This window comes from Hylobates moloch, unplaced genomic scaffold (genome assembly GCF_009828535.3).
Source record: "Hylobates moloch isolate HMO894 unplaced genomic scaffold, HMol_V3 SCAFFOLD_8, whole genome shotgun sequence".
Taxonomy (NCBI): Eukaryota; Metazoa; Chordata; class Mammalia; order Primates; family Hylobatidae; genus Hylobates; species Hylobates moloch.
Genome location: NW_026652283.1, coordinates 48,401,000 through 48,419,907, shown reverse-complemented (window position 1 = coordinate 48,419,907; position 18,908 = coordinate 48,401,000). Strand labels below are relative to the sequence as shown.

The 18,908-nt window shown below is 51.1% G+C and overlaps 1 protein-coding gene and 1 long non-coding RNA gene across 2 annotated transcripts in view; one reads left to right on the top strand and one right to left on the bottom strand.

Moving 5' to 3' along the window:
- TRABD2B (TraB domain containing 2B) overlaps nucleotides 1-18,908 on the top strand; it is a 243,874-nt gene that overhangs the window by 185,336 nt on the left and 39,630 nt on the right. The window lies entirely within an intron of this gene.
- LOC116473130 (uncharacterized) lies at nucleotides 3,904-5,993 on the bottom strand. The gene is made up of 3 exons (XR_004249248.2): nucleotides 5,904-5,993; nucleotides 5,355-5,538; nucleotides 3,904-4,714 (listed from the first exon to the last, which is right to left on the bottom strand). It is a non-coding gene; the product is annotated as an uncharacterized LOC116473130 (long non-coding RNA).

Sequence of the window (18,908 nt, the reverse complement as noted above, 5' to 3'; positions counted from 1 at the left end):
CACTTCACAGTGAGGAAATCCAGGCTCAGGAAGGATGAGAGAATTGCCAACTTCCCTCTGAAGGCCAGTGACAGCGATCAGGCCTCCAGACTTGGGATACACCCATTCCCCCAGGCAGGGGACCCAAGAAGCTGTCCACATTACCAAGCACCTACAACCTTCCGAACAGAGAAAGAGCAAGGAGCCATTGCAGGCAGCCCCCAGAAGATCCCTGTTGAGGTTGGTAGTGATTCCTGGAGCCCCTCAAATCTCACCCCTTACATGGCTACCCCACAGAAAGAGTTCTGAAGTAGGAATTGACAGGCTTTGATGCTGGGCCTTGGTTCCGCCTTGTGAAAACCCGCAGGGTTAGACTAGAAGGCAGATCTTTACAGGCCTCTGCTACCTTGCTGCTGCTGCTCTCTAACAAAGTCTCTGCCTTCCCGTTCAGCTGGGCTGAAGGCCTCTCTCTCACCACCCCATTCTCAGTCTGTAGCAAGGACTTGCCTGTCTCCTCCCCATCTGTCTGCACCTCCCCCTGCTCCGACAGCCCCAGCAAACACACATATCCATTCTCTAGAACCAGGCACGCCTACAGAGGAACAACCTTCCCCAAAGCCCCAGGCCCTAATGAGCTCCCCGTCACTAGGGGAATGCAATCAGAGGCCAGCGCCCTGGGTCAGGGAGGCCAGATGGGGCCAGAGGGGCTTGCCTCTGTAGAATGGCAGCTGGCAGAGCTCTGAAGCCTCTCCTCTTCCCCCAGAAGCCTCCAGCCCCAGTCAGTGACCCAGGCACGACCCTGCTGGGGCAGCAAGGTCCTGATTCTCACTTGGAAGTGGAATCGGAGGACCAGCCTTTCAGTGCATTTGTTCCAAGAATGTGCTGACACTGCAGCAGCTTGGCAGACTTTCTGCCGTCTGCTTCCCCCATGCAGCTACACTTTCAGTACCTCTGCTTTCCCAGCCTGCTGCAGATCTCCAGGCAAGAACCTGTGGCGTCCCAGGGGATGCAGGCGCACAGCAAGACCCTGTCACACAGATGGATCTGCCAGGCCGGCCCCATCTCTCACTTCAATGCCCTGAATGCCTCACCAGCATCATGTCCCCATCACCACTCTTCTCTTAAGTTGGAGAAGGAGTCCACCCCTGGGATGAGAGGCCTTCAGGGAAGATGGCACCTTGGAGGTACTCAGATAATCCAGGAGCTGAGTGTGTGGCCAGGTGGCACTCTCTCTGTATGACAAGCTGGATGGAACCACAGCCTTCTACAAGACCACCTGGATCAGGAGTTGCTGATGCTCACAAGTGTGTTCTTATTACTGGTGTCCTGACCCTCGGCTGCTAGAACTAAAATGTAAAGGCATCTTGGGAAAGGGCAATGCTACAAATTATCATCACAACCATATATTGTGATTTAACTTGTGTTTCCTCATCTCTGAAATGGGGATAATAAGAGTAGCTACCTTATAGGATTAAAAGAGTTATTAACAAATGAAAAGCATAGTATGTATGTTATCTCCAACTTTCACAGCAACCCTGCAAGAAAGACATCCCCATTTTACAGATGAGAAAATGCCGTCAGCGAGGTCAAGGAACTGGCCCAGAGTCACACAGTGATCTAGTGGCAAAGCCAGAATTTGATTCCACAGCCTGATTCTCTACCTGCCCCCTCCCCTCATCACCACTGTGACAGGGAAGCTCAGAGCTCAGCAGGCACTGTACTGAAAAGCCTGTTTGAGCCCCAAGATAGTTGAGGTAGTATCTGCACTTCACTCCAGAACCTAAAAACCAGGCAGGGGCCTAATTTCTGGGACTTAATAGATGCCCAGAATAGAAAGGTGGAGAGTTATTTCCCGAGGGTGAGCCCACAGACGTGTGGGAAGGAGGAAGAGAGCCCAGAGCAATGTGTAGTGGATCGGTCAGGGCTCGGGGGCGAGCCGAATCTCCACTGGAGGAGTGTATGTGTTTTTGTTTGTGTGTTTGTGTGTGTGTGTGTGTACGTGCACACACATGTGCCTAGGGGTCTGTGTGCATCTATTTGTCTGTACATGAAACGTACCTTTGTGTAAGATGTCAGTGGTGTGTTTTAGAGTATGAATATGACAGAGTGTGTGCATACACGTGTTTGTGCACGTCTATGTGTGAATGTCTACGAGCGAACACATTACCCAGTGCTCCAGGGGTAGGCAGTGAGGTTAATTACATTTTCTGGTTGGCTGAGAGTTAATCAGCAGTGCCTCATTGTTCCAACCCCTGTAGAATATTTTTTCCTCAAATGTCTGCATCTGCTGCTTTTGAAGAGGGAAGATGACAGCCTAAAGGGTGTTCAAAGAGGGTGACCAGGGTTGACGGGCATCCTGGAATCCATGCTGGAGAAGGACTGGCTGACACTCGTGGTTGCTGCCCTAAATCTCTGCAGGCCTTTCCAGGATCACAGGGTGCAGACAAGTTCTAGGGGCTACTGGGCTGGACTGAGGCAGGCAGGCAGGGTCAAGCTCAGTGTGAAAAGCATTCTAGACGTGGGAGTGGTCCAAGGACGTGGCAGGCTGCTTTGGGAATACTGTGCCCCTGACAGGCACAGCCCTGAGCATCTGCCTGTCAGGGGCATTGCCAAGGCAACTCCCACCCTGGAGAAACAATTGGGTTCCTTCCAGTCCTGATATCTGGGGCTACTCATTTCTGCTCCCACAGCCAAGTCCTGTAGTTGAGTCAGACTCCTGTGGGCCCCCACCATTCCTCAAACAGTCCTGGGATTTCTTATATCCATTTTTTCAGATGAGAACATGGAACACTCAGAGAGGTGAATTGATTGGCCATGTTCAGGGGGACTTGAACCCAGGGCCTCTGACTGCTAATATGTTTCTCTGTCCACTTCTCAAGACTCCATAGCACAGAGCCTTATACAGAACAGCCACTGGTGGGTAGCCACTGACTGGCTTGCTGCCTCTGTAGCACCATCATGTGAAAATGATGCCCTGGCATTTCTGGAACACTACTGGGAGAAACAGGAGGCCCTTTCAGCTCAGAGGGTGACAGCCTGTGCTCACGTTGCAGGGAACAGTCTGCAAGACAGCATCAAGGGGAGGGGAACCCAGACAGGGGCACCATCACAATACACAGATGCCCAGAGGATGCAAGGACAGTGGGTGTCCAAAGGTCCAGGAGGAAGGAAAGAACTCTTTGAGGTCAGAACTTCCTGCTACTACCCGAGTGACCTTGGCAACTTGTTCGACCTCTCTGAGCCGTAGTCTTATTATTTTAAAAGCTGAAATAATAATTCCTTCATGGATTATGGGAAGAGTAAGTAAGATTGTGTGTGTGTGTGTGTGTGTGTGTGTGTGTGTGTGTGTGTGTGTGTGGTGTGTGTGAAGTTCTCAGTATTGAATAAATGGTATCTGTTGCCTTAACGTTGCTATTCCCACCTATTGACGGAGGATGGACATGAGACCAGCAGGGGAAGGTGGGCCCTTGAGTCACAGGACACAGGGTGCTGGAAGCAATGAGGGCATAGGGCTGGCTGGGGGAAAAAGCAAGGTGGGAAAGGATGCCTCGGCAGCCAGGGGCCCTAGCCCTGCCCACCGCTGCTGACCTCACTGAGAGCTTCCACTTCTTCTTTTTAGGGGCACTTTCCTGGTACCTCACCAAGCTTGGGGTAGGCCATGCCCAGGCATATCCCACGGTCTGTCTAAACATGTGTTCTCATGCTGTGTGACCTTGGACAGGCCCCTGCCCCTCTCTGAGCTTTTCTGTAAAGTAAGCAATTTCACTTGCTGTGTAAGCACCGCCCTGCCTTCTCCCTAGGCACCAGCACCCTGCTGCTGAAAGGATGGAGGCTCAGGGGGACTGGACTTACATAGGAGGGCCTGGGACTGGTAACTGGTAATAAAAGGCCACACAGTTCATTGATTTGTTCACACGACATTTATTGAGTGCGTTTTATGTGCTGGGGCTGGAGATACATTAATGAACAAAACAAACATTCCTGCCCTCATGGAAGGAGGGTCTTACCTTCCTGTGGAAGGTGATGTGATAAACAATAAACATGATAAGTGAGGAACTAACATAGTATGTTAGAAGGTGGTCAGTGCTGCGTGCTGTGGAGAGTATGACAGAGTGTGGAGGTGGGAGTGCCTGGGAGGGGGTTAACATTAAAGTCAAGGGTCTGAGTGGACCTTATTGAGAAAGTGAGGGCAAGTGGGGCAGATTTGTTTTTCACAGATTCATGCAGAAGGTGCCAGCCACAGGTGTTCCTCTCCTGTGGGAATTTACCCCAGTGCCTCTGGTCTGCGTCCTATATTGGATGCAACTGTATCGGATTCCACCTCTGTTTCCCCAGAATCCAGTGCAGGGTTCAGTCCGAATACGTGCTCAGAATTGTGTATCTAAGGATTATTCCACACTGGCCTGGACCTGGGATAGGGCAGCCTTATTGCCCTTGTTCTCTCAAGTGGGAAATCCTTCCTGGCACCGCCCATCTTCAGGGGGAGTATCAGCCCATCCAGGCCCAGACCCCACAAGGCCATACCAAGGGGCGACAGTCCTTGCTGTGTTCATTGCCGTGTCCACACCAGGCCCCAAATTCCATCTGCCGCCAAATTCCAGGGCTGGAAATAATGAGGCAAATTGTCCCTCACCGCTGATTAACTTTCAAGTTGCTCTGCTAAACTGGGTGCAGCTGAAGTTTTAGCAAGTCTCCCGGGGACCTCAGGCGGCTTCGGTTTCAGCCTTGTAAAGAGCTGTTAAAGATCCAATCAAAATAAATAAAATCAGATCCAGGAAAGCGATGTGTTTGTGACTGCAGACCAAACACTCAGGATATTCAAGTGCCCCGCTTTTCCAGGGGATTCCTTACACTCCACTGGCATGGGCCGTGATCCTCCCACCCTGGAGCGACTGGAGGGAAAAGTGCTGGAGAGTCCCATCCCTGGGGCTAACTGCAGAGCGGAATCCTGTCCCTGTGAGCCTGCAGGGTGGCCGCTGGCCCTGTGCCCTAGCCCTGCTAGATTGTATTGGAGGCTAAACGCCAGCACCCTGAGATGCCTTATCACACTGAGTCCTCCCCACAACAGGCTTGTCAGTGCTGGGATGGTTTATACATTTTAAAAATAATGTCTCTAGACAATAATCATACATTTTTTAAAAATTAGAAAGAATGAAAAACCCAGGCCCTGGAAACATAAGGTCTAACCACAGAATCAGAAACTCTAAATCGGGAGATGCCAGAAGCCACAGAATGTGAGTGATGGACTTGTGAGCTGTTCACGTCAAAGGCATCGGAGCCACAGCGAGACAACCCAGAGGACGCGAAATCCCAGCACTTCAATACCAAACTGTCTGCCCACCAGGTGTCATTCAAACTGCTCTCATTCCACCCACCTGTGATTCTGGACACCTGGTGAAGCAAGTTAAAGGCCACAGCGAGGCTGGAGAGAGGAGCACTCTTTCCTCTCCCTGGTGAGGGGCTGCCTCCTGCCTGGCCAGCCACCCCTTCTGGTTCCACGTGCACCCTGCCCTGGAATTAATGACTGGCTGATGCTTCCGCTGGAACTCTTCATCAGACCTTGGAAGAGAAATCAAAGGTGTTTGAGAGGAAAGTCATGTGTAATACCAAGAACCATCTCCCGGCTCCTAACTTTCAGAGGAACCAGCAGGGAAGGTACTGAAGTCCGTGCAGTTGGACACTGGTGCCCCAAGAGCATTGGACAAACTATTAGATATCATTGTGAACACCCCACTCCTGTCGGAGATGGCAAAACAGGTCCCGAAAAGGAGAAGAAGGACTCGGGGTTACTCAGGGGACCAGGTGAGTGGCATGTTTGGGAGCCAAGCCCTGCTGTCCCCACTCCCCCTCCTGGCCACCTGACTTCCAAGAGCTGTGTGTACCCTGGGCTGGTGGGCACCACGTCCCCATTTGCCAAACCTCACCCAGAGTCCAAGTCAGAGGCCAACCAGGGCCTCCCAGCCCTTCATCCCATGGGTGCCAGGCCATGCTGGGCAGGCCTGGGGCAGAGCCGGTCCCCAGCAGCGCCCGCCCGCCTGGCCGCCCCCTGAAGCTGGCTGAAAGGCCCCCTTATGCGCAGCCCTGCCTCGCCGCTGCGGCACACAGCCCTGCTCTCTTACCTCATAAACGGCTAATTTGTTACATATTTTCTGACGCTGTAAATGGGAGAACAAAGACCTTTTCTCTCTCATATTTTCGTTCAATTATGTTTGTGGGGGAACCTGATCCCCTTCAAAGGGGGGTGGAGGAGCTGGGGTGGAAGCCTCCCAGGCTTGCTGACCTCCCAGGCCTGCTCCTGGGCCCACAGCCCCTGACAGCAGCTCAGGACAGCTCCGGTCTGGGTGTGGCTGGGGATGGTGGGAGTCTGGCCACAAGAGAGAGCAGTGAGGCCTCCTTGCATGTCCTGCGAGAGCCCGTGAAGGGACTGGGCCCTCATCCCTAGAGGAGCACATGCCAGTCTCAGGAGCAGGCTGGGTGGAGTTGGGCTCCCCCAGCAGAGATGAAGCCTCCTGGGGACATATTTCAGGATCAGAGAAGGAAGGTCCTCTTCACGGCCGACATCCATGCCCCGAGAGGGCATGGAGCAGCCAGGCAGGTGATGAGCTCCCTGTCACTACACTGACAAGTCCCTCCCTGTAGCTGAGGCATGTTCCCCAAGGAGATGAGGTGGGAGCTGGAGGTAGAGGGAAGGGGAGGTATTTTGAAAAGGGAGGTCCCACAGCTGAGGACCCCTGGACGCACTGTTTCAGGGCCCCCTAATCCCAAGGTTCTGTTGCTTTTGCCCTGGCTTCACACTGGGAACCCAGATGGGAGTGCTCTGGCTCACATCTGGGTTCCCAGTGTGCTCCTTCCATCCTCTTTTGAGAAAGCACACTGACTGGTTTTGAACACTGGCTCTCCTGGATCCAGGAGCTGGGGCAGGGTTGTTGGGGGGGATGGAAAACATGGCCTCTGGAGGCCGCTCCTGTAGGAATGGCTGCTCAAGGATATGTCTCTAACAGCTGGCACACCAGCCACTCTTCCCCTCCTTCCTTCCTTCCCACTTCCTTCCTCCATTCCCTTTTTCCCTTTAGTGAGTGGCTACAAATGGCAGGTCCTGGACTAGGTACTGGGATACGAGAATGAGTAAAGCTGACATAGCCCCCACTCTCGTTACGTCTGCAGAGAAGTTGGTAGATGACTGTTTGGCACATGGCTAAAATTGCTAGACTATTTTCATTCATCCACCACTTACTTGCTGTGTGACCTCAGGAAAGTCAGTTAACCTCTCTGTGCCTCCTTTGTCTCACCTGTAAAATAGGGATAAAATTGAGAACTACCTCACAGAGTTGGCAGGATTTGAATGAAATACTTGTGACAAACTTCACATACTCCCTGTCATGGAACAAATGATTAACCTCGTAAGTATATAAAGACAAACCATTATAGGTACTCTGAATAAAGAGTCCAGGGTGTAGGAGAGCTTCAAACAGGGGCCCCTGAGTGGATTTGGGGGATCAGGGAAGGAGTGTGCAGGAGGTGGTGCTTGAGCAACTGTCTGAAATATTAGAAGTTAAGGAGGCAAAGGGGAGAGATGATGGGAAGGGCATACCAGGCAGAAGGACCAGCATGTGCAAAGGTCCTGAAGCAGGAAACAAATTGCACATTCAAAAAAACTATATGGGCAGCACATGAAGGCAGTAAAAACCCAAAGCAAGGAGGTCAGGGAGCAGGAGGAGTCCAGGGAGACAGACGGGTCCCTGCCAAGTACTTCCGAGAGTCCATGTTGAAGAAGTTCTTGGTTATTCCCAGGGCAGAGGGGTGCCATGGGGAATTTAAGCCTGGGAGTGCCATGGTCTCACCCACACACAGCATCCCCTTTCCCCATTAGGCCAGAACCAGTGGGCCCTACCTCAGGTCAGGACTGCTCAGGATTCAAGATGCAGCCCAGACCCCGGGCCCCAGGGCCTGAGATCACTGTGTGCATGCCCTCCAGCAGCACGGAGAAGTAAAAGTAAAAGAGAGTGGAAAGGGGTGAGGTTGAAGACACAGAAACAGCCAGACCAGATCACAAAGGGCCTGGCAAGTCAGTCTAAGACCAGACCATGGAGAATGATTGATGGGGCTCCTTGGTGTCAGGAAGGAGGGAACCAAGTCCCATTAATCTCAGTCTCCCCAGGACCCCCGCACAGCACCTGGCCAAGAACAAACACACACGCTTGTTACATGTGTGAATATAAGTCTATGGTTCGGTCTCTTGATGGCTGGGATAACATAAAGCACAGCCCACACTCCTGACTCTATCTCTATCTATCTATCTATCTATCTATCTATCTATCTATCTATCTATCTATCTATCATCTATCTATCTCTGTCACCATCTCTATCTCTCTCTTGCCCACACATATGTGCACACACATTCTTACACAACCCTCAGTCACTTGGAGCCCCAGGCACTCCAGGTTGAAAGAAGCTCTGGCCTGCAGCTGTGCTTCCTGTTGCAGGAGCTCACACAAGAGGAAGACAAATATAGGCTGGAGCAGAAGGGAAGGCCATCTTAGAGGAGGTGAGCTTCCAGGTAGAGCAGGATGGATGCTTGGGCTGCGGACAAGTGGTGGCCAGCAGGGACCCCTGTTTCTGACCTGTTGGGTCCCTGGTGGCAGATCCATGCTGGAATGCCTGCATGAGCCTGAGGCTCCTTGAGAAGATGCTGGGCAGGGACCTAAAAGGCTGGAGCAGTCCTCCCTCTGCCCAAGGTGGATCCTGGAAGCAGACTGGCCCCTTTAACCTGCTCCTTCGAGGGCCCCTGTCTGCTCTCATCGCCTCACACCCAGCCCGCCCTCCCAGGTCAGACCTGCACAACAAGGAGGCCTTGGATAGCCCTGAGTATTTCCCATCTGCAGTGTAAGCAGATCTGTGCTCATCCAGAATGTGTCTGACTTCTCTGTGTTCTTTTCCCAAGACCCAGGCTCAGATTTCAGTTTCACATTCTTTTGCCTTGGGTCTAAAAACATTTTCCCCTTCTGTGGTAGGGGGAAGGAGGGGATAAGGGGGCATAGGAGACCCGAGCTGCCCAAATGAAGCAGACCGATCCCTTGTTCCCGCCTTAGTCTGCATCCCCTGGCTTGCTGTGTGACCTTGGGCACTTTGCAGCCCTCTCTGGGGCTCAGTATTCTCTCTGCACAATGAGAAGCCCCATGCAGGATCTAAGGACCCTCCCTTGCCTGACGGTCTCTTGCAGTGCCAGAGTCTCCAGCGTTCCCATCCTGTTGCCAGGAAGTGTCTCCTGTGACTTCAGACAGGCAAAAAGCAGGAGAAGTTGGCACTGCATTTTAGTTTTGTCTGTGAGGCCAAGTTCTGCGCAGCTGTCTCCTTTGATGCACCCTGGGAGGAGTGTCTGTTCCCTGGACTGTCAGCACCACAGAGTCCCAGGCCGGTCCCACGCAATCTTCTTTTCTTCCGGCCATTCTGGGTCTCATCTGCCTTTGTCCAACTGCTCCCTCAAGTGGGGCTCAAGGATTCCTAAAAGGGAAGGGAGTGGGGAGGGCCCAGACTCAAAAGTCGGGGAAGGAGAGCGGGGGCAGTGATGGGCAATAGGAAAGCCTCAGAGCCTGAGTCGGAGAGTTCTAAAACATGCAAGCCAGGAAAGATTTGGAATTCTAATCTGCCCCTCCCTTCCTTCGTGCCTCCCCAAAGCCCCTGGGGCCCAAGTGGGGCCCTCTCACCTCTCCTTGTCCAGAGCCAAGACTGTCTCCTGCTACAGTCAGTGTTCCTCAAAGCCTTTCTCCACGCAGCAGCCAGGGGCAGCTTCTAAAGAGAAAGCCTGATGATCACTCCTCCTTAATAAATTCAGTGGCATCCCATTGTCCGTAAAGTCTGAGCTCCAGATCCACCTCAACTCCCTGCTCTGGATCTATCCCATGCCCACCTCTACCAGCCACAGGCTGCACTCCAGCCCCTGCCATCACTGACACGGCCCTGAACACGCCAGCTTCACCGCAGCCCCCATTCCTCTGCATGGGCTGTTGACACTGCCTGAAATTCCTTTTCTTTCCCTTCTCCGTGGCAAATGTGTGTCCCCACAGGGGATTGCTGCAGAGCCAGAGCCACCTCCTTTGGGAATCCTGTTTGTGGTCCCCCCCATTTGCTGGACTCTCACAGCACTTTGTCCATCCCTTAGCCCCAGCCTTAATGAATGTTACTTGATCTTGTCGCAAGTCTTCCTGGAACTTCCTCCCTTGCTCCACCCTGCCTTTGAGCTTGTCAAGGATGGATAGGGTACTGATTTGGTCCCATGGCCTTGGCACCCAGCACAGAGCCTAGCACTAGTCCATACTGAAGACTGAAGAGGGAACGGAAATCTCATCCACATATGCAGAATTCCGGCCTCTCTTCAGAACACCTCCTGCAGCTGGGACCCACCCCAGTGCTTAGAGAACAGAAATTTCTTAAAGTGTGTGTGTGGGTGTGGGTGTGTGTCCTAAGGAAGGGCAATATTGCTTTACAAGGTTTTTAGAATGCTAGTCTCAAGCAGGCAGGACAAATATACACCCCACTTGGCAGATGGGTAAGCTGAGACGCAGCAAAGAGAAGAGAAGAGTCTGCCCCAAAGAGCCAGAATAAGAACTTCACACAGCCTGCATGTAGCAGGTCCTAGGTTTGAAACTGGGTCAGATTTCTGCCCTTCCAGCTGCTGTTTGTCTCTGAAGGCTTGGTAACCGGTGGCTTAGCAGACAAACGGAGAGGCATGTTACAATTTCTCTCACAGTATTGAGCACTCCCAGACTCAACTCCTCTCCTTCCACCCCTGGCCACCTAGAGGTGCCCCCTCCAATCCAGTCCTCCTTGGCTACTGCCCAGGACCAAGGAAGAGCAGAGGTCCCCATACTGCTGGAAGGCCTGTGAGACCCCCTCCCTCCTCTGCAAATTGGTAATTGCTATGTGGTCAGACCAGAGGAATTAGAGGGGCCCTCTAGGAATTTCATACTGATTTTGCAAATGAAAATGGAGACTTGCCTTTTGAAGTTTAGGCAGCTGTGTCAGCAGGGCAGGTCTGAGACAGTAGGAAGAATAAAAATGACATGCTTCGAACCAATGGAAGCAGCTGCTTAATAACACGAATGGTGATAATGGTAACCAAGGATACCGCTGACTGATCGCCTCCCGTGTAGACCATTTTCCCTCCATGGGCCTCAGTCAGCTCATCTCTGATTTCTCATCCATTCCAGCCTCCACAGGTGACTTGTCCACTGTCTGGAGATCAGGTAGAGAGGGTCATGTATGCTGCTCGGGTTGAGTGCATGGTCCATGGCATGAGATTGAAGACCCTCCACTACTGGATGTCTTCCGGCCCTGACTGCTGGCTCATCCTTAAACACACCATGCTCCTCCATATCCTTCTGCAGTTAACACTTTCTTTTCCTTTCTTTCTTTGTTTTTTTCTTTTGAGACAGAATCTCACTCTGTTGCCCAGGCTGCAGTATAGTGGTAAGATCATAGCTCACTGCAGCCTCGAACTCCTGGCCTCAAGCAATCCTCTCACCTTAGCCTGCTGAGTAGCTGGGACTACAGGCACGTGACACCATGTCTGGCTCTTTGTTGTTGTTGTTGTTGTTAGAGATGGGGTCTCCCTGTGTTTCCCAGGCCTGTCTCAAACTTCTGGCCTTACGTGATCCTCCTGCCTCAGCCCCCCAAAGTGCTGGGATTACAGATGTGAGCCATCACGCACAGCCTTCGGTGAACACTTTCCTTCTCAATGCTACTCATCTTCGCAGCCCAGCTGAAGCCTGTGATTCCCTCAACGACTCCCAGGCTGGGTCAGAAACCCCCTCTGAGGCCCCCAGCCTCTGTGTTTTACCATTAACTTACCACATTATAATTACCTGTTCCTTCTGTCATCTCCTCCATCACCTTGAAGTTGCTCAAAGCTTTATAATTGAGGATAAGTTGGTGTAGGCGATTCTCTGGGACTTTCCAATATGTTTTATTATTTTCCTCTATGGACAGAGTGTGTTCAGTTTACGAAATCAAAGGTAGTTACTGAAGGATAGAAATAGAAGATTCACAGCAGAAGCAGAGAGAGCTTGATGCATTAAGCCTGGGCAGAGTCGAGGCCCTGGGTATGGAGCCCCATCACTGGGGAACAAGGGATGCCACTTACTGCTCTGAGCCTTGGATTTTCAATAATGCTATCCTCACAGGGCTCTGAAGAAAAATAAATGAGCCTCCACATGTAAAGTATTTGGAAACACAGACTGTTGAAATCATGGGATGGTAGGTGTAATGTTCTGAAATGTTGGGCTCCTGGAATAGGTCTTCCAGAGCTAGGAGGTACTCCCACACCCTCCTGTTTCAGAGGAATCCTGTGGCCCAGAGAGTGGGTCCCACAGCTGGTCTGGGTCAGAGCCCACAGCACCAGAATATGCATCTCTGAGCTCCCTTGGGCTTAGCTGTACTGAAGGCTAAAATCCAAGGGATCCCTTTGCCCTCCAACCGGGCAGACCCCACATAAACTCCTTTCCTGGAGACCCCAAGCCTCTGGACCAGCCCCAGCCAGTCCTAACCATCAGCCTCCCTACCCACCCAGCAGAATGCTAATCTCATCATGTGGGTGGCTCCGGATTTATGAGCGTTTCCTGGCATGACTTGAAGGACAGAGGAGAAACACTAGGATCTTTAAGGGTGGTCTTTGGGTGGAGAAACTAAGCATTCAGAGAAAAGAAGGAAAGAAAGCTAGGGTGAATCAGGCTTCCCGATGCCCGCCCAGGAAAGCACTGAGAGCTCAGCCAGCCCACTGCAAGGCAGATGGAGGTGTGGGCAGCACCACCAGGTCCAGGGGGCAGGCGACAGCTGTACTAGAGGCCAAGTCCATGCTTCTTGGGTTGTGGCTGGGCACTGGGTGGGCGATGGGGGGGATGGTGAGGGGAAGGGAGGAGGGCAGAGCTGCCTTCATCCTCAGTTGGACCTCCCTGCTTCACCCCTGCCTCGCTAGATTCCATTATCAACATAGCTCCCCCGGCATTCTTCTGCCCAGACTCCCTGTGACTTCCCATCTCAGCAGGAAGCCACAGGCCTTCAAAGACCACAGGGCTCTACAGGCCCTGCCCACCACCCACCTCACTATGACCTCTCTCCCTTGTGCTGGAAATTCTCCACTGTCCTCTCCAGATCCACTTTCTGCTCTCCCTGCCCTGCCCTGTGCATGAGCTGACGCAGCATCACCTGGGCTCCCACCTTGTCCTCCCTGGCAGGAGATGGGCAGGCAGAAGGGAAAGGGAGTTGAATATTTCTTACCTCCACCCACCCTTCTCCTCCTTCCCTGGCGTTGCCGTGGTCCAGGCCATGCTCAGCCATAGTTGTGCTCCCTTTCAAGCCTGTGGCTGTGCCGGGTCCAGGTCGCTGCTCCCTCTCTTCCCCTAAAGGTTTAGGGAAAGGTAAGCTTCCCCCTGCAGCTACTCCCTGCTGCCTCACTATGGCCTGCCCACACCTTCGTGAATATTCTGACAATCACTGCTCTTCAGTCACTCTTTCAGCTGAACTTACTTCTTTGGAACTCATCTCACTGGCAGTGTGCCACCTGGTTGCTGCTGGGTCCCTGCCTAACACAGGTCCATTGCCTCACTCCCCCTTGCTCATGCCTCTCCAGCCACATTGGCTGCAAATCTATCAGGCCTGCTCTGCGTCAGGGCCTTTGCCCTTACTGTTCCCTCTTCTCTCTGATATCCACATGGCTCCCTCCCTCATCTTCACACCTTTTCTCAAATGTCGCCTCTCATTGCAGCCTTACCTGGACAGCTTATCTAAAATGGGTGGCGGGGGGCAGGGGGTGATGGCACGAACTTGTTGTCCTAGTTTATTGGGAGGCTAAGGCAGGAGGATCGCTTGAGTCCGGGAGACTCAGGCTGCAGCAAGCAGAGATTGCACCACTGCACTCTAGCTTCGACAACAGAGCAGGGCCCCAACTCTAAAAAAAATTAATAATAATAAAATATCAACTCCCAACACACACACATACACACCCCCTATATTCCTCTTTGCCTCATTTTCTCCATAGCAACTATCACTCTCCAACATACTGAATGGTCTACTTCTTGTTTCTTTATGGTCAGCTTTCTCCTACTGGAATGAAAGCTCCTTTAGGGTAGGGATCTTTATTTGCAGCGTTCACTCCTGTACCTCCAGGGCCTGGAACAGCATCTGCTACATAAGTGTTCAATAAATATTTGTTCAATGAATGTGTAAATTAGTTCTTTTCAAAGGTGAGTAAACCAAGACCCAGAGAAGGAAAATAATTCACCCAGAGGTTCGTAGTGAAGAGTCCAGTGGTGACTAGATCCCTGGTCCCTGCTCCCAGCCCAGAGCCAGTCCCCAGCTCCAGGAAATCTTGTGTTTATTTGGATGCCTGCTGTTCAGTAGCCCAGTGTCCGGAGACAGGATTCAGTGCTGGAGGCCTAGGAGACTCAGAATACTGAACAGGAAGCAGGGAGGTAGTCGGCATGGCTTTGGTGCTGCCGATGGGGCAAGGAGAATAAATAAATAAATCTCAGCCAGAGCCTGGCAGGCTCTAACCTTTGAAGAAATGTCCCCCAGGCCGGAGAAGGCTTCCTGTGAAGCGAGCTGTCCTCCACCCCTACCCAGTGCTGAGAGATGATTTGGGCCCAGGGTCCAGCAGGCGCAGCTCCTCCCAGCTCTGCACCATGGGAGGTACTGGCTTCTGGCAGGGAGCTGCTCAGGGTGGGGGTCCTGTGACGGGTGACTCACTTGGCTTTCCATTCACTTATTCATCCTACAAGCATTCCTCAAGCATCTACTATGTGTGTATTGGGCACTGCACTCTGGGAACGTAGTCAAGACGAAGACAGAGGATTTGCCTGCCCTCAGAGCATTCATCCTCAAGCAGGAAGGATGAGTGTTAGTAATAAAATGGGGAGTACCTGGCCTGGGAAGTGTCAGGTGCTTTGGGGGCACTTAGCAGGGGACCTGTGCAGTCCATGGCTCAGAGAAGTTCTCCTGAGGGAAGGAGCCTCTACAGCCAGGTGCAAAGGGGAGTGTGAACTGGTAGATGGAGAGAGGTTTCCAGACAGAGGACATGTGCAGGGAGCAAGGTTTCATCAGCCTGGGCAGTGAAAACAGACTGGGGAGGCCATGAACCAGGCGAGGTTACCTTGGCAAGGGCGACCTCTTTCTTATTCTCATATGGCAGCTCTGACAGTGCGCCACAGCTAAAGTTCTAACACCCCCTCTCCTTCCCAGCCGACAGCTCGGAACCTGGGCCTCAAAGACTGGCGCCTACTTGTCTCTTCATGTCTGTACTTCCTACCAGCTGGTTGAGTGGAGGTGGCTTGGTGGGCCAGGCCCAGGAACAGCAGAAAGAACCCAGACCTGCCAGCTGGACCTGAGTTTGAATCCTAGCTCGTTAGTTCTTTAATGTGGGACCTTATGCAAGTGACTTTACCCTCCTCAAGGCCTCTGTTTCCTTGTTTGTCATATGGAAATAGTCCTTATCTGAAAGAGTTATGGTGTGAGATGGTTTCCTAGCATCTTTACCATGCTCCATGTAATTGGGGGCATGCTCATTAACCCTAACCTTGTCTCCCATCACTGTCTTCCATGTTGGCTCCGCTTCAGCCATGCTGGCCTCTGCTTCTCCTCACATATGTACAGGGCCTTTGCACCTGCTGATTCCCCTTCCTTCATCACTCCTCATGCGATTAACTGCTTTATTTTTTTCTATAACATATTCTGTATTCTCCAGAAAAACAGAACCAATGGAATATATGTATGTGTGTATGTATCTCTGTAAATATATATATAGTTACATACATTTTATACACACACACACACACACACACACACACACACACACACACACAGTGTTGGTGGTGTTGGTGGGTAAGTCTAAAATTTGCAGGGCAGGCCAGCAGGCTGGAAATCTAGGGAAGAGTTGATGCTGCAGTTCAAGTCCAAAAGCAGTCTGCTGGTAGAATTCCTTGTTCTTTGACAAGGTCAAATTTTTTCTAGTAAGGCCTTCAACTGAGCAGATGAGGCCCACCTTCATTATGGAGGGTAATCTGCATTTCAAAGTCTACTGATTTAAATATGAGTCTCATCTAAGAAGTAGCTTCACAGAAGCATCTAAAAAAAGTTTGACCAAATATCTGGATAGCGTAGCCTAACCAAGTTGACACATAAAATCAACCATCACAAGTTCACCCCTTGTCAGTTGGGCTCCCATACACATCTTAAACCATACTGAATCTCCAAATAAGGACAATAACATGACCATAGTTCCACCTAACATGATGCAGCTATCCTGCGTACACCAAAAATGCTCTGTTTCTTTCCCCAGAAGAGGATACAAAGTCTTTGGGTGACATCGACTCTTCTTGATATCCTGTACCTTAAATACTATGATGTAAAGCTAACAATACCTAAATACTGTAAGTCAATATATCTTATGTTATATGATAAAGGGATGAGAGGAAGAAAGCAAAGATAATTGAGATAGAAACACACACACACATAAACAAATATGAATAACAAAATAGGGAGGAACTCTCATCACAATTACAGTTCTCATCTCTGTCACTGGTCACGTTATCATAGCTGGTACTGATGACTACCTTCTTCTACTACCCATTCTGTATTCCCTTTGCTTTCAACAACACCTCAACTGCTCATGGTTCTTAACCTGGCGGCATGACCCAAGCCTTCGTTGTTGAATGGTCTGGGCCATTAGTAGTCCTGTCTGGATTGGGTTGTTGTAGTTTTCCATTGACTTTAATCTCAGGTTATGGTAATACTAAGAGATGCTGTAAAAGGTCCCCTGCATTCCAGAAACACTCTTCCTCACCTCCACTGGGATGGCAATCTAATTTCCCCCTTGGTAGTCAGGATCAATCATTCCAGGCAGCATAGTAACCCCTTCTTTGCTTGTTGACTGAGAGGTGTGAGGAATCCATGTGGCTGGGTGGCAGTCTTCACTTGCAGTTTAATGAAGCCATTGTTGTGTTGCATATCAGTATTTTTACTAGTAGTTTATGTATTCTCTCTTTACTCCTCTAGCAGGGGAGCTCTGTAAGCGCAGGGATTTTTTAAGTCCGTTTTGTCCCTGGCTAACTCCCCAGCACCTAGAACAATGCCTGGTGCTCAGGAAGAATGGCTGAGTGGATTGGGGCCTTTGCAGTGATTCCCTTGGGCTTTGAGTTGGGTGAGCAGACTTGCAAGCTGAGAGCCAGGCTTGTCCCAAGAGACCCTGGCTCCAAACCCTCTTCTTGACTAAGGGGGTCCTGCTGCCTTCTCAGTGCAATTGCTGGGCCGTCGAGTGAACATAGGCCTTCATGTCTACCATTCCAGCCCATCTAGGACTGTTTACGGGACTATTCTGGAACAGTAAACCTGTTTCCACCCTCCTGGCGCCTGCCTCACTCCTTCCTAGCTCCTCTTTTGAAGACGTGTTTAAATTCTGGGCCTACCTTCAGCAGATGCCACAAGCCATTTCATGTCCGGCCAGCGTTGGTGAGGGGAGTCCATGGAGGATGCTCTGGAGCTCCTGGTGGCTGGACCTCCACACAGCCATCCAGGGGGAGAGAGGCAGCTCTAGCCTTCACCCAATGTTTGTTATTCCATGTCAAAACCTTATCATAGACATTATCCTAGAATGGGCCACCGAGGCTACGTGCAAAGAAGGTTTGTTATTCTAAGGTGGCCAGGAGCAGAAGACATCTCGAGTCTGAGCAGCACCAGGCTTGGGAATTCAGGGTGAGTGAAAGGGAGGCAGGAGTCAGGGCCAGGCGCTTCATTATAAAGCCTGTGTACTTACCACCCTTGCTGTGCTGGCCAGTTGGCACATCTGCGTCTAAAATGAGCTCTGCACAGACGGAAACCAAGTCCAATTAATCTACTAATCTCAAATCTCTGCAGAGAGGAGCTGAAAGTAAATGTTTGTGAATGAATGGATGTAGCTTCCCTCTGTCTGTTGGAAGCATCAAGGATGCTGGTGAAGGAGCACATACCGCGCTGAAGCCCTGGTTGTGAGAACCTGGTCTGGTGCCAGACGTAATTTCAAACCCCAGCCCTGTCTTTTACCAGCTGTGTGGCCTTGTGCCCATCACTCCCTTCTGCTTCTTTGGTTTCCCATCTGTGACTACGGACAACATCCCTCTTGGCTCTCTTCCAGGGAGAGCAGAGGGAGGGCCTACAGGGCAGTGGTTAACTAGGAGGATACATTCCAGGCCTGGCCCAAATGGCTGATCCATCCCTCTCCAGCTTTGTCACCTTTGGCAAGGTATTTGATGTCTCTTTGCTGCAGTTGTTTTTTTTTAATTAAATGGAGCCAATAGTAGACTTACCTCAGAGTTGCTGTAAAGATTAAATAAATGAACATGAGTTTAGAAAGTTCCTGACACATAGTAAGTGCTCAATAAACATAGTAATCCTGGTAATGAATGGATGAAGACTTCTTTATAAATTGCAAAATGACGGTACAGGGCAGGAGGTGTAAGGGAAAGTGCGCATGATTCTGGATCAGCATCCCTCTTCTTGCAGTGCTTCCTGAATGTCTGCTAATGGAGACATTGGGATTCAGCAGGAAACAGAGAGGCAGAGAACAGGGACAATTCAGTGAGATAAGTGTCTAGAGTGAAAGAAGGGCAGGGGTCTTTGGGAGACACCAAACCCCACCCAGATAGGGGGAATCGGGATGATAGGCTTGGGTTTCAGTCCTGGCCCTACCACACTCCTACTGTGACACATGGGAAGGCCTCATAAATGGTCTGGCCTCTGTTTTATATCTTTGTAATAGACTATTAATAACAGACTTATTAGTAACAGACTCACAGTAAATATTCCCTGGCTATTTCACAAGGCTCTAGAAAAAAAATGGGTGTGGCAGTGTGTGTGGATGAATGTGGGCTGTGCCTGTGGACATCTGGAAATCCAGCCATGTGGCC